Source organism: Eleutherodactylus coqui, chromosome 4 (genome assembly GCF_035609145.1).
Source record: "Eleutherodactylus coqui strain aEleCoq1 chromosome 4, aEleCoq1.hap1, whole genome shotgun sequence".
Taxonomy (NCBI): domain Eukaryota; kingdom Metazoa; phylum Chordata; class Amphibia; order Anura; family Eleutherodactylidae; genus Eleutherodactylus; species Eleutherodactylus coqui.
The window spans coordinates 208486134-208501604 of NC_089840.1; the positions used below are offsets into that span (position 1 = coordinate 208486134).

Here is a 15471-nt window from a genome sequence, read left to right on the forward strand (position 1 = left end):
CCTATTAAGGGCCTTCTACATAGCCTGATTTTTGGGCACAAATGCTTGCCTAATTATCAGACCATGTAAAGGGGAAAATAAGCAGCCAATGAACAAGCAACTCTCATTTGTCGGCTGATTGGCTCATTTATGTGAACATAAAAATGCTTACTGGTCAGCTGCATATGTCCCCATGTGAATGGGGAGAAGTGCAGCCGACTTCCAACCCAATGGAGATGAACGATCGATTTTAACAAATCGTTCATCCCCATACTGCAGGTAAATTGCCCACGTAGACCTTGTCAACAAGCATAGACTGATGAGCTCAATGTCGGTCAGCATTCGTTAGCATGGACAGATTATCTACCTGAGTAAAAAGACCCTTAATCCCAGCTCTGTGTTGTGGGGGGACCATGCTCCTGCCAAATTCACCATAGACTCCACTTTTTATATTGGAATAATGAACCTTTAACAAGGTCATTCCATTGCCAACAGTTCCAACCCACCCTTATGCTAGCAATCGGTACAAAAAGATCAGAAACCATGTCAAAATTTGGGGGTTGTAAAAAATGTGGCCGGGCTTCTATCTTCTACAATATTACCTTTTCTTCTCTCAACATCGCCGAGTTCATGCGCATAGTGTCGTCAACTTTTTTGTATAAAGAAGTTTAGCCTTTTGCTAGATATGAATTTTTTGTAATAGTTTGTAGATATACTTGGAATTTCTAAACTGATCAAAAAACAGCACTCGGGTGTGTAATATGGAGCCAACGGACATCTAGGGGCCCATTGCTAATTTTATGCAGAAGAAATAGCATGATTCTTCGATATTCTACACAAAATCCATGAGCATAACCTGTGATGATCCATCGCATCCTAAATTACGGATGCGTTCTCCAATAGAAGTAATACTTACAGATATATGTAATAGACTATAAGGTACTCTGAGTGCCCCATAAAGACTGTGTAAGATGCATGTGGCTCTAGTATTAGCATCTTCCTCTTACTTGCCCATGAATATGCTTTCATAAATGGACACTCATGTGTTTGTCTTTATTTTCGTGTTTGTTTTTTGCTTTTTCCTGGAATATGCTGTATAGTAACAAAAAAGATCCGAAGCTTGTGAATTTCTCAGGCACTATGACACATGACTCATCTGTTGTCCCAGCAAATATCTTTACAATGACCTCATTTAAATTCCAAAAAAAGGCAAAATCCCTTCTCTAGCAAGAAACAAGACATGTTTTCATGTTTGTAGCAGTCATTCCCATCGATGTATGTTTCTGTAATGTAAAATATATTAAACGTACAGTCATGATTTCACTTGGCAGCAGATTACATCAAAGTCTTCAGATTTTTCCCGTTCATAAAAACTTTCCATAACAATTTGTGACTTGCATTGTGCTGAATTCCACAAAAAAATGGATATTGCAGGAAAAAGAATAATTTACTATGACATATTGATTGGGAACAGTATGCTTTTTGTTAGCTTTTAAAGTTTCGTATCGCTGTGCTGTTGGCCTATGTTACGGTGCATAGCCTGCAATCAAGAAATGGAGCTGGGGTGTTGTCACAACGTCGGCCCCGGTCCACATGACAGTGCCTTTGGTGCATGCAACTTGTCATTCAGTGCTGGGCATTCGTGAGAGCCTTCGCTCTAGACCAGGGGTTCTCAACATGCAGCTGGGGGCCACATGCAGCCTACAATGCCAGTCGTCTGGACCCAGAAATACCTGTGTGGCTGCTCGAATGTAGTTTTCATGTCAGGGTGAAGAGGAGTGGCACATGGCTGCACAGTGCACCCCCTTAGTACTCATCCCTTCCTGTTGCTCTGCTATGTCTGAGTCCCTTATACTAAGGGTGTATTGTGTAGTCATGTCTGGGTACCCTATATATTAGTACATGTACTAAGGGTGCATTGTGTAGCCATGTCTGGGTACCCTATATATTAGTACATGTACTAAGGGTGCATTGTGTAGCCATGTCTGGGTGCACTGTTTATTAGGACAAGTACTAGGGATGCACTATGTAGCCATGAGTATATGAGTTACAAGCATTGTATATGCATGCAACTCTCTCCATTGTAGTTTATAGGACTTATGAAATACCAGGCTGTTACCTTGACATCTATCATCTACAATGGAGAGAGCCACATGCATTGTCACTCCCTCTCTGGAGTGCTAATTGGGGAAGAAGGTGACCCCATTCTCCCAATAGGTGGGAGTCCTGGAAGTGGAACTTAATTCGATTTACTATGGCATATACTTAAGATATACCATAAATTTCTCAGATGGGAATACCCTTACGGTCCTTGGAAGTGGTTCACTATGGCAAAGTGGCTCTCAGACCACACAAGGTTGTGTACCCCTGCTCTTGACATATTGCAGTTATATCGTCTTTTATAACTTATGTCTTGGAGTGAATGTAATAGATAATGGCATACAAGCTGTCAATGGACTGCACTTCCCTGTGTGCACTTGGCAGATTTACAGACGACGGACAATGTGCTGCCTTCTTCCTGTCAATGCAAAAGGCACCTGAGGGTCGATCTGTCAGTGAATAATGTGCCCTTCTTCACATCCCTGCTACATCTCCTCTAGTGTGTAGACTGATTGACCAACATGGAGGTGTTTCCCCTAATTGACTAATCAGCCAGAATGGAAATGTATTTATTGTGGGCCAACCTCTACATGGGTGCTGGTTATTTTCCTGCCTGAGTTTGGCGAGACAGTTGACTTTTGTAAGCTAAAAGTACCTTTACAAGGCATGATTATCACCCGAATGATTACTGGAAACAGCAAATTCAGGTGACAGATTCCCCATGTACAAACAACCACTGACAGAGCACTGAGCAACAAATCAGTCATGTCGGAGTCGCTTGGTTTTTAGTTCACCACTTAATCTTTAAGCAACTTCCTGTTTACTGTAAATGGAGGTAGGCGGCCAGAGGAGATCCTCCATATCCCAACAGTTGACAGCAGGGCCATAACTATAGTGGATGTAAAGGTAGCAGTTGCTATTGGGCCCTGGAGCCTTAGGGTGGCTAAAGATCCCTCTATCATATAAGAAAACACCAGTTTTATAAATGGCACATAAATGGTTGGGGGGGGCATGTTACAGATTTAGCATTGTGTTTAGTCTCTGCCTTACGTTTAGTCTCTGCCTGATCTTTTAAGATTCTGGCAATATCCCTGCTTGCTAGTGTTGCATAGATTGGGGTTCTTAAAGGACCCAACGCTGCAGCGGAAAGTTGTCTAAGGGCCCCCATGCTGAACTTTTGCATCCGGGCCAAGGAGCCTTTAGCTACACCTCTGGTTGGCAGCCGGTCAAAGCCCAAGTGTCTAGAACATTTTTGTTGAAATGTTTACAACTATGAAGGTGTTAGTTATGAATCTTAAGTCGAAGTTGATATTGGTTTTAGAGAAGAAGGATCAAGCCGGTAAATACTGTTTTTATACTGGAAGCAAGACTGGACATCTAGTTGCTGTTATGGTGTTGTGGAGCTTTAGACATCAGATGGCCAAAATATGTGAACATCACAATCACTTGTCCTTGTTGAATGTTTTAAGTTTAAAACCATGGGCATTAAAATAATTTGAACCCTTCCTTTGCTACTATAACTGCCTTGAAGGGTCCCAGCCAAACTCAACAATGAAGGGTCCCAGTCAAACCAGATAAGATTTGCCCTAGACCAGAGGCTTGGCTATAGGGGGTGCAGAGGTAGCAGCTGCTAACGGGCCCTGGAGCTTAAGGGGGCCCAAAGGCCTCTTTATATTATGTAAGAAAACACCAGTATTATAAATGCTACATGGGTGGATGGGGGAAAGGGGGACATGTTACAGATTTTGCATTGGGGCCTTTACTTCATCTTTTAAGGTTGTAGCAATGTCCACAGCTGCTAGTGTTGCATCCATGGGCTTTTTAAGAAACCCAACAATGCAAAGGAAAGCTGGGGGGCTTCGCATGCTGAGCCTTGGCACCTGGGTCCACAAGCCTTTAGCTATGCCTATTTCCTAGACCATTATATCTCCTTCACCAAACTTTAGAGTTGTCTGTGTATATTCAAATAGGAAACTTTCTCATGGTAACTTCCAAACTGTGATTCATCCTTCAGACTGACTGCTGCTAAAATGTGCTATCTTGCTTCGGAGAATGCTTTTTCATAACTCCAGAGGTGGCATACCACACAATACTTCAGCTGGTGCAAAGCCATATACACCCAATTGTTGGGTCTCTTAAGTCAGTAACTCGTGAGCCGCTGTTGCTTCTATAGGCAGTTTGACACCCAACTGTAAGTTTCTCATCTGAGGACAGATTATTTTTAGATGCTTCAAAACAGGACAGTCCTGTTTAGCTTCTTCATGGCTCAGCAAATGCAAAAAGGTAGTATCCTGTGAAAGCCACTTGTTATTGCAGTAGGTGCGTCTGTATTGGCCAACTTATTACCTTAAAGCAGTTGTTCACATACGATTGGGTAAGTTATGTATATTGATATATTTAAGAGTCGTAGTTATGATGGAAGAACATAAAGAACCCCTCTGATCATCTTTGCATAGTACCAACATATTCGTTTTCTTCTCTTATACAGGTGCCCTTTCCTATTTTTGAACATTTTGGAAAATCTTTACCTGTTATAGTCATTGGTTTCTGATGGTTGGAACACTTGTTATGTTGGAAGGCCAATGTGGCGATACATAAGAAATATGGATGTACTTTTATATTTCCTACACTGTATTTAAACATATGCATGCTATCTTTGTGCACAATATGAAGGGGTTGGCACCTAAATTTTGGCACCCACTTAGCTGAAATCTTTTTTAGCTCAAGCAAGAAGGCAATGAGCTAGGGGCATGGAATATTAATGTTACTCAACATATTACCCCTGAAGTTCAACACACTTGTTAGATAATTTCTAAGGTTTTTTTTAACCTGTCCAAAAGAATATTCGGTCACTGGAAAACTGTACTGTTGAGATGCGAAATAGTTTATCAGAGCAAGATCTGGTATATAGGGTAGATGGTCTATGCACTGAATCTCCAAATGCCCTAAGAGACCCTTCGTTTTGACAGCCTTGTGTGAAGGAGTATTGCCCTGAAGAAGCACGACGTTGTGCAGCTTTCCACGTGTTTTTTTTTTTCTTTAAGTATGGCCTTTAATTTGCCCAACAAGCCATATTCTACATTGGTTGTTTTGCCGTTCTGAAGATAGACTGTTAATAGAATACCTGTGCTGTCCCAAAGAAATGGAGACCATAATCTTTCCTGATGACTTTTGTCATAATCTTTCCTGATGACTTGAATTTCTTTGGCCGTGCAGATCCAGAGTGCCAATATTGTGAGGACTGTTTGGTCTCAGGATCATAGTGGTGTAATCAAGTTTCATTAACAATCAGTCGTTACAAAACATTAGCACTGAATTCTTCAAAATGCTTCAAGATCACCTTTAGAAGTGCTCAGTCGTGTGCTCTTCTGGTCGGCATTCACACATTTTGGCACCCACTTAGCTGAAAGCTTGTGCATATTCATTTGTTCATGGCTTACACTCTAAACATCTTTCTTGTATATCTGCGGTGTCTCAACTATTGTTTTCAGTAAGATTCGCCTATCTTCTAAAACCACGTTATGAACACTCTCGACAATTTCAGGTGTTCACATTGTGAGGGGTCTCCCAGATCTTTCAGCATCTTGGGTTGAAGAATCACGCCAGTGAAAATTGGCCCACCACTCCTTCATGGTTAAGTATGATGACCACTGGTCACCTAATGTTTCCATCAGGCGATCATGAATTTCCTTTTGGGGTTTTATTCTGTACAAACAGGAACTTCATGATGTTTCTCGGTTCAATGCTGGGGAATTCCACTTTTTTCTCTGCCATTCTTCTTTTAGTGATGTGAAAAAAAGAAAACTTTGTTCTATTATCTTAAAATTAGTAGATTAGCCTATAAAAGAGCACACTTTTATAGTAAGAATCTCAAAACTTTGCATGCACAGCAGGAATAGGGTCGGCCAAGAACTTTTGAAAACCCCCTTTTAGATATAGAAGGCATTCCTATATTTGTTTCTCCTCCTAAATTCCCCAATATGAGGTTTAATTGCCTACTATTTTAGGCTGTGATAATTGCCCATAATTTTAGAAGGCTGGATTGTATACTTCTGTAGAACTCTCGGTTTCTCTGGGTGCTGGCTCCAGGATGCTTGAATTATAATACTACAACTACTCTGTTTCTTTTATACCTAGTCAAACATAGATAAATGTTGATATTCCTGCCAGACGGCCAGTGGATAATTTCTAGTTAATATTTAAGCTAGTCGTATCTATTTTAAACTTATTGTCAGGCTTCCTGTAAAGCTTGCTGGGTGAAATTGATTGCAAGCTGATGGTAGAACTTCTCTGTTAGGCCCAATGCACATGGGCGGATTGTTGCTGAGGAATCTGCATCGAGCGTCTCACCGCATATTCCACAACAATGTCTGTCCATAGTATGCAATGTAAATTGATTCTTCGACGCACACGAGCGGAAATTACTTGCGATTTCCGCTTGTGGAGGAAGAATTTCAGCATGCTCTAATTTCGTGCGGGACTCACACGGATGGCTTCCATTGCAGTCAATGGAAGCCGTCTGATCTGCAGCGATTCCAAAATGTCAATTGACATGGATTGGCCAATGTGGTGCTGATCTTCAAAAAGGGGTCCAACAATGAACCTAGAAAGTACAGGCTGCTAAATCTTACTTCCATTGTGAGTAAAATGTCTGAAGGGTTTCTAAGAGTTGCTACCCTGGAGGATCTCAATGTAAATAGCTGTATAAAGGTCCATTTACACCAGCCGATGATCGCTAAAAAATTGCTAATCGGCGATCGTTTTAGCGATAATCGTTGCATCTAAACACGCGCCCATCATGCGCTTTTCAGGCACTGCTAGCTGATCGTTAACCTTTTCCAATCCACTGTCTGACATCTAAAGACATTCTGATTGAAGGTTGTACATCTCCGACATCAGTAGATGTCCGGCAGGGTATTCTTACTGTAGATTACTGGCCGCTCTGTTGTCGGGGGCCTTTCTGTCATGTCACATACTGCAGTACTGGCTCTAGCCAGCAGATGGTGCCATTGCATAATGGCAGAAAGAGAAAGCCCCCTAGGAAACTCTGAATCCAAAATTGGATTGCAAAGGGTTAAATTCAGTCCAATCTAAAAATCATCAGTCTGCCTTATCAGCAGTTCTCCACAGGGAGTGTTGATAGCATTGTTTCCCAGTGGAGAACAAAGGATCTGAGTGCAGATAATAGCCCTCTGGCTATTAACTGCATTCAGCTAAAGGCTTCATTTGCATACTTAATTGCTATTAAGTAGCAGAATGATTGCTTAAAGCTATCACTCAAACTGTCATTTAAGCGATCTTTGAGCGATCATTGTCCCGTGTAAACTAGCCTTAATTCCATATTAGCACAGGTTTATGAGAGATCACTCCCGTCAAACCAACCTGATCAACTTCTACGAGGAGGTAAGTTCTAGACTGGATTGTGGAGAGTCACTGAATCTTGTGTATCTGGACTTTTTGATAGTGTGCTGCATAAAAGGTTGGTATGATAGGCTTGGGTAGGGAATAGGGTGATTTTCCAAAGCTATTTTAGAGATTAGTGCTAATTGTCATCTCTTCATTATTATGTTCTTTGAACCCACACCCTTCCAGGGTTTTACTTGGATACGCTGCAGGCCATAGAACCAATGTCCTCTTCTCTTTTCATAGTAAGAGTTTATCAGGCCCTTCGATAGATAGCAGCAGTGTCTTTCTGAGTCCTTCCAGGGTTCTCCGTGTACTACTACTCACCATTTGCATTCTTCTGCCATATTAGGTCATCTTGTTCAACCTTTCAGTAAATTACTTGATGAAGTCGAGTAGTTGAAAGCACAATGTAAATGTCACAGGGTTTATAAACTCTGCTGATGGTCAAACAATTCACAGAACAAATGCACTGAAATGACAGCTCTGTTCAAAACAAGCCTTGTTTGCTTCCTTTTGTGTTAAATCTGCTCAGAGCTGCCAGGGTTGCGCTGGCATTGTATAGTGAATGGCAAGTACATTTATTGTTGTATAGAAGGAGAAGCGGACACCGTGGCACATTACATTTTACTGGGTTGAGTGCATTTCTGCTAGTTGGCTGATCATGAATATGTGGAGCAGAAGCAGAATATTTTTTTATAACAAACAACTTTTACACCAAGTTTCTCAGACTCCTTTATTTTTGCTGTTTTATATGTTCCAATCGTTCAGAATCCTGTTTGCCTTGCCTGTGACTTGATGATAATAATAAGGAATAGTAAAGAACCCTACTTGACGGCATCTGTTCTGCACACTAGAGCCTCGTGTGGCGCAGAGTGCTATGGTAGCAGAAATGCAGTTCTAAGTTCTTGCTCACGGCCTGAAGGTTACGGGTTCAATCCCCATGTGGTTCAGGTAGCCGGCTCAAGGTTGATTCAGCCTTCCATCCTTCCGAGGTTGGTAAAAAAGAGTACCCAGCTAAGTGGGGAGTAATAAATTAATTACTTGAAAGCAATGCGGAATACTTTGGTGCTATACAGGGCTTTTATGGCTTTTAGACAGTGTTATACAGCAGTGTAATGGGTCTTGGTGAACTTCCGATTCGGTTCAAACTAATTCGTACCATACCAAACTTTTTGCAAAAGTTCCGCGAACCGGCCAAACTTAATTTTCAAAAGTTCGCTGATCACTAATCAACTTTTAGTGGTCATCTCTTCTCAGTCACGTGAAGTTTCAAGGGATCTGAACCACATGTAGCTTGAGTTACTATACCCATATTTGATATTATATATATATATATATATATATATATATATATATATATATATGTCTTTACAAATCATAATTCTTGGTGGTGGGCTTTATTGTGAGATGGTACACTGAACAAATCAGGTGACTGCTCAGTCACCACGCATATTGTCGGTCATATCATGATGGGTAAATGTCCCTGTTGCTCTGCGGGAATCTAAGAAGAGAAAAAATTGGAGTCCTAGATTTTACAATGTGTTTTGGAATATCCCTTGTTGCAATATACAATATATTACTCGGTTGTTGACTAGTAGGGATGCGTCTTAGGTAGAAAGCATAATGGGTAGAATGGAAGTAGAAAAATATAGTACTCAGCTAGGAACGAAACTTTGTTTCATCACAGGTTGAAAAAGCTCAGTAATATACTACCTCCTGAGAAGCTTATGCGTTTCGAACCACAGTGCTTCTTAATCATAGCTATTCTATTTGGGACTAGACTCACTACCACAGCAGGATTTATCCACTGCACCGCTTGGATTTGGAATGTGAGTCATATGAATTTGATATGATGAGCTGACTTTTGGTCTCTTCAATGTTCATGATGATACATGGGATGACTATTTGCCAAATAATTGCTTGAAATGGTGAATTCCAATGCTAATTATTCAGTGTAAACTTGTAAAGTTACAGTTCGTATTGGAATGACTTGAGAATAAATGTGCATGGAAATCCCCTTTATAAACGATATTATAGCCAACAACTAATAAACCGTTATCACTTTATGAAAATTAATGAAAAAGACTGTTGTTCATATGCTCCAATGACATTAATGAGTGACTATCTGAAAGATAGTTGCTCAGTGTAAAGGTACTCTAAGAAAGCATTATGGGGTCCAAAAAATGCTCACTGCCCATGTATACCAGCAGCATCTTCAGCTATAAGTACGATATATATCTTTGTATACACTGGATATACTGAATCTAGTAGCCAACTCTTTGTAGAGTCGGACGTATTAGTTATTCCATACATTTCAATTATGAATCGTAATGGCCCTCCTAAAGCCTGGAGTCCAGGACTCCTTTACCACAACTCCAGCCTGGAAACACATATCAGTCAACACAACACATTAAGCTGAACAGTGTAAAGTGTAGTGATAGAAAAAATCATAGGATGGAAGTAGTAGTGCTATTCGATAGCTGAAACAGCCCATAATTATTTTTGCACAAGTAGCAGCTGACATAACTTTAAGGTATAATTATCCTTTTAGTCATACAGAACAGGCAGACCAGACTGACCAATAAGATAAGTAAGAACATATAATTTATTATGGGACGCCTGGGAATGTCCTGCACTGAGACTGAATCTGAATTAATGTGATTCATGTACACATCCACGTGTGTGTAAGAATGACTTCTCTAGTACGTGCTGAAGGGTGGAGTATGGGGGTAATAACTTTTCCATTCATTTTAGACTTAAAAAGTTACAACTTTTTAAAGGCGTTGCCACTTTTTTTTATGTACAAAATGTTCACTATATTATGTGTGTGAGAAAATAAACCACTAATATATCTTCTGTATAAAATTTACTTCTATTTCAAGTCACACCCCCGACTCGAAAAATGCTTCAAACTGCCACCACGATGCTCTTGACCACTTTGGTGTGTGACATAGAGGCACTGCTGACTAGGACAGGTCCATTCCTTAGTCTCCAGGTTACCCATATGTGCATGCGCTATTTACCAGGATGATCCTGGAGCAGTGAAAGCACAGTAAGCAATATATGTAATATGCCTGTGCACCGGACCTGTGTTGTAAGCAGCTGCGCATGCACGATCCAAGACATTACTAAATTAACTGCAGTTGGCACAGACATTCCAGATTGCGCATGTGCAGCTGCTTCTAACACAGGGTCCATGCATGGGCATACTATGCATACTATTTACTGCACTTCGCTGCTCCAGGATCATTCCAGAAAGGAGCACATGGGTAGTCAGAAGTTTGAATAGCTGTTCCTGTATGTCATGCGCCATGTTGGACGACGGCGGCATGGTGGCAGTTTGAAAAATTTTTTTGAGTCAGAGGGCATGACTTGAAACAGAGGGAAATTTTATTGAAGATATATTAAGTTCTCTCAGCTGTCATCCCCGCGGCAGAACAAAGGGAATGTAATCAGGGAACAGAGGGTGGTCTGTTCCCTGAATACAGCTCCCAGTGGCTCACACGCTACTAATTGGCACTAATGGGCATTAGTACCAAGTAGTAGTTTATGCAAAATGATCACTCAAAAGCCATCTTAAGACTGTTTATATTATAACTATTAGGTCAATATTATAGTGAGGACACAGGGTCACAAATTCTGGGGCCTCCAACCACCTTTGAGACCTACAGAGCCTCCAGCACACATTTTCTGAGCCCAAGCTAGTTTTTCTGCTATAGTAGCCAAATCTAGCTACATAGCAAAACGCCAGTGTACCAGTTCACAGCTAAGACGCATGGACATGTTTGGCATACACCCTCAACATACCAGAATAAAGAAGGGCAGAGTCCTTTTAGGGTGTGTTCACACATTGCTGATTTGCTGAAGATTTTGTCATGACTTTTGGTGCAGATTTGCAGCTGATTTCACACTTAGAATTTCAATTGATTTGAAAAGGTGAAATCTGCTGCAGATCTTCACCAAAATCTGTGATAAAATCTGCTGCAAATCATTGATATGCAAACCCTTAAAGGGGTTGCCCAGTAGGTAAACTATAGATGGCCTATCTTCAGGACAGGTACTCAATAGTAGATCAGCATGGTCTGTTCCACAAGGCCCCTGCCGAGCAGGTACTTGCTTGGCTAGTGCACTTGTGTACTAAGCTTATTTTGGCAGGAACAGACAGCTCCGTTCTTACTGCAGTGGCCAGGCTTGGTATTGCCGGCCCAGTTTTCATTGTAATGTATATGAACTTGGCCTGCAATACCAAGTCTGGCCACTGTAGGAAGAACGGAGCTGACTGCTCCCTGCCAAAATAAACTCAGTGCATGAGAGTATTGGCCTGAGCAAACAGCCGTTTGGTGGGGTCCTGTGTTAACCCCCCCCCCCTCCCACCCCTCCCAATCTACTATTGATAACCTATCCTAAGGATAAGGCATAAATAGTTTACAACTGGACAACCATTTTTAAGGTGAAAGCTCTTAAATATACAAACAGGCACTTCTTTCCTCACAGACCTGCATTATGATGACTTATTGCTCCCACCTAGATGGACCCATAAACAATCCAGACCACGGACCGGAAGATTTTGACTGATCCCCCCCCCCCCCCTCCTTTCCCATCCCCCAACAATCAGGAAAAAAATGGCTGGTTGGTAATGTTACCCAGCCCAGAAGTGATGGGGAGATGGTCATACATCTGTATGGCTTTCTTTTGAATACGAAAGTAATTGGTCTCTTGACTGTTTCCATAACTATCACAGGCTTCACTGAAGAAGGTTATACTCATGTCTGGCCAGCTCTCCTATATGTGGCTGACATAAGGGATCAAGAAGGGTGTAGGTCTCAGATTTGGTAGATACCGTCAAATTTTTTAGCGGGCCTCCTAATGCCTTGATCCATCCCTGATAAGTGTGTGTATATAAAGCATGCACTAATAGTAAAATAAAGTACGTACAACTCAATCATGTAAGAAAATATGGACCATAAAGAGTGACTTCTATGTTTTACTAGTGTAGGTGTTAGATTTGCAGAGTTACGGTAGTTCTCGTATGGTTTGCTTTATACGTGTACATTGGGTGTGCTGTTTTTATTTATGTCCAAAAAAATAGATTTTTGCATCTTTTTGAGAACGCTCTGAAGTAAGATAATATAATATACCTGCAGAGCCATCTAAATGGAGAAATATCACAATTAGAGATGAGCAAACCTACTCGTTTCGAGTAATTACTCGATCGAGCACCGCGATTTTCGAGTACTTCCGTACTCGGGTGAAAAGATTCAGGGGGCGCCGGGGGGCAGGGGGAGGCGTGGCGGAGCGGGGGGTAGCAGTGGGGAACAGGGGGAGCCCTCTCTCTCTCTCTCCCCCCCCACTCCCTGCTGCAACCCCCCACTCACCCACGGCGCGCCCGGAATCTTTTCGCCCGAGTACGGAAGTACTCGAAAATCGCAGCGCTCGGGTGAAAAAGGGGCGTGGCCGAGTACGCTCGCTCATCTCTAATCACAATACATTTCGCTGAATGAAAAACTGACCTTCCTTCCATCTGCATGCTATGACCTTGTGTACATTCCGTTATATGGCGATTATAGCAATAATGTTTCTATCTTATTTTAGGGTTCGATGATGTGATGATTGTGTTTTGGGAAAGAAGATTAGAAAGGTTTATGGTGTGTTACGACTGAAGAACAACAGTAAGTACAAGGACTGCTGAATCTAAAACCAGTGTAGTTTTGCAGTTTGAGCTTCGTGTTGGCATTTTGAGGACATTTTTGGGTTTTTATTATTACAATGCTAACAGAATATTGGAATAATTCCTTCTGTTCAAATGCTTGGTTTAGTGTCATGCTCAGATTCCAGCTGTTTAGCCCCTTACACGCTGCGATCACTAGCATTTGTGGTATATAATTGGGTGGAAAGGATGGTAGCTGGATGCAATCGTGGTGTGCCGATGGATTCCCATGGCAGACGAAGACCTCCAACAGAGTCTAATAGGCTGCTATCATAGGCAAAATACACTGCACTACATAAGTAATGTAGTGTACTACTGTATAATTGCCTTTATTTATATAGCGCATATTTCTTTCCCCATTTGGTTGCAAAATCTTGATTTATGCTAGCGATTCAACAATCACAAGTTAAAGACCCCTAGTGGGACTGAAAAGGGTGTTAAAAGAAAGGTACAGTTTAATTTTTTTTAAAATCCAGTGGGCAAAAAATGTATACATTTTTCCCAACAAAAATCCATTATAAATGGAAAAATATAATAAAGAATTTTTAAAAGAATGCATACAATAGGTATTGTTGCATTTGTAACAATGGAAATATCATGTTATTTTTTTCCACATGCTAAATGATGTAAAAAAAAATGCCAGAATTGCTATTTTTCATCCTCTTGCCTCCCCCTGCTAAACAAAATGCAGTAAAAAGCAATTCAAAAGTCTCATGTACCCCAGAATGGAGCTACTAAAAACTACAACTCTTCCCTCAAAAAACAAAACCTCACATAGATCCATGGGTGGAAACTAATGCTATAGGCCCTTTTAGATGGATGAATGTCGGGCAAACGATGCCCGATACTCGTCCCTGCACATACTAGCTCCTGTGCTGCTGAATAAATGATGGACAGTGAGTTGATCGCTCATCATTCAATGTAAATAGCGTCCATTTAGTACTGAATGGGTACTATGTTACTTCAATGAAGAGGGGTGGGGGAGCGAGAGGAGAGAAATCTCCTGCAGCCACTCCGCTCCCCCCCGCTGACCACTCTGTGAGCGAACAAGCACTACTAGCTCCCGTCTAAATGGACCTTATGGGCCATGGAATGCAGAAATGCATTCTTTTTTTTCCTCTAAAGTGATTTTAGTATGCAAAACAAAAACCATCTAAATGTGGTATTACCATGATCTGAATCAGCCACAGAATGCAGTCAACATTACTAATACCGAAATGCCTTAAAAAATCCAGAATTGCAGTTTTTTTTCTGCTAACCCTATCTCCAAAAAAGGAATGAAAAGCTAGCAAAAAGTTATCTGTACCCCTAAATGGTGCCAACGAAAACTTAAAGTTTTTCTGCAGAAAATAAGCCCCTATGTGATGAGAAAATCAGAGTGTAATCTGTCTTGTAATGCAGCCTCAGTGAAACAATATTTTTACAGTTGTTTCAGTATACAGAAGCAGTATCCTACAAAAAAAAAAAACTATGAACTTGGTATCTGTAATCCTGCTGATCCAGAACATAAAGTTATCAAGATTTTTTACAGCATGGTTAACTCAGTAAAAACAAAAGCAATGGCGGAATTTGTTGCTTTTTTTTTTTTTTTTTGCTTCCCCACCCCAAAAATTAATAAAACGTATACAATACATTACATGTACCCCAAAGTAATACTACTAAAAGATACAACTTGTTTTGCAAAAATAATCATTTTTAAAAAGCCCTAAGGGAGTGTACCAATTTAAAAAATCCTTCTACTAAAAACAGCAAGCCCTATGATCTGCTGATTTCTGTGTGTACAGCCTCTGGACCTCTGCTGTTAAAGGGGTTGTAAATAGAGATGAGCGAACACGTTCGGCCCCGCCCCTTTTTCGCCCGAACACCGAACTTGGCGAACACTTCAGTGTTCGGGCGAAAAAGTTCGGGGGCCGCCGTGGCAGCGCGGGGGGGTGCGGCGGGGAGTGGGGGGGAGAGAGAGAGGGCTCCCCCCTGTTCCCCGCTACTGCCGCCCGCGCCGCCGCGCATCTCCCCGCCCCCCGGCGGCACCCGGACACTTACGCGCGAACACTGCAGTGTTCGCCAAAGCCGGTGTCCGGGTGCGGATGTGTCCGTAACGGACACGTTCGCTCATCTCTAGTTGTAAACCTTCTAGCTATTTTGCTGCAGGAACAGACAGCTATGTACATTCAGCAGTGGCCTGGGTTGGTACTGCAGCCTGAGTCCTATTCACTTCAGTAGGACTCAGACTGCAGTACCAACCCAGGCCACTGTGCAATGTATGGAGCTGCATGCTTTGT

General features: G+C 41.6%; 1 protein-coding gene across 1 annotated transcript in view; it reads left to right on the plus strand.

Annotated features, from left to right (window-relative positions):
* Positions 1-15471, plus strand: part of LOC136625979 (sorbin and SH3 domain-containing protein 1-like) — a 227220-nt gene that overhangs the window by 44899 nt on the left and 166850 nt on the right. Inside the window, exon 2 of the mRNA XM_066600632.1 lies at positions 13078-13154. The gene's annotated coding sequence lies outside the window, so the exon portion shown is untranslated. The remainder of the gene's footprint in view (positions 1-13077; positions 13155-15471) is intronic.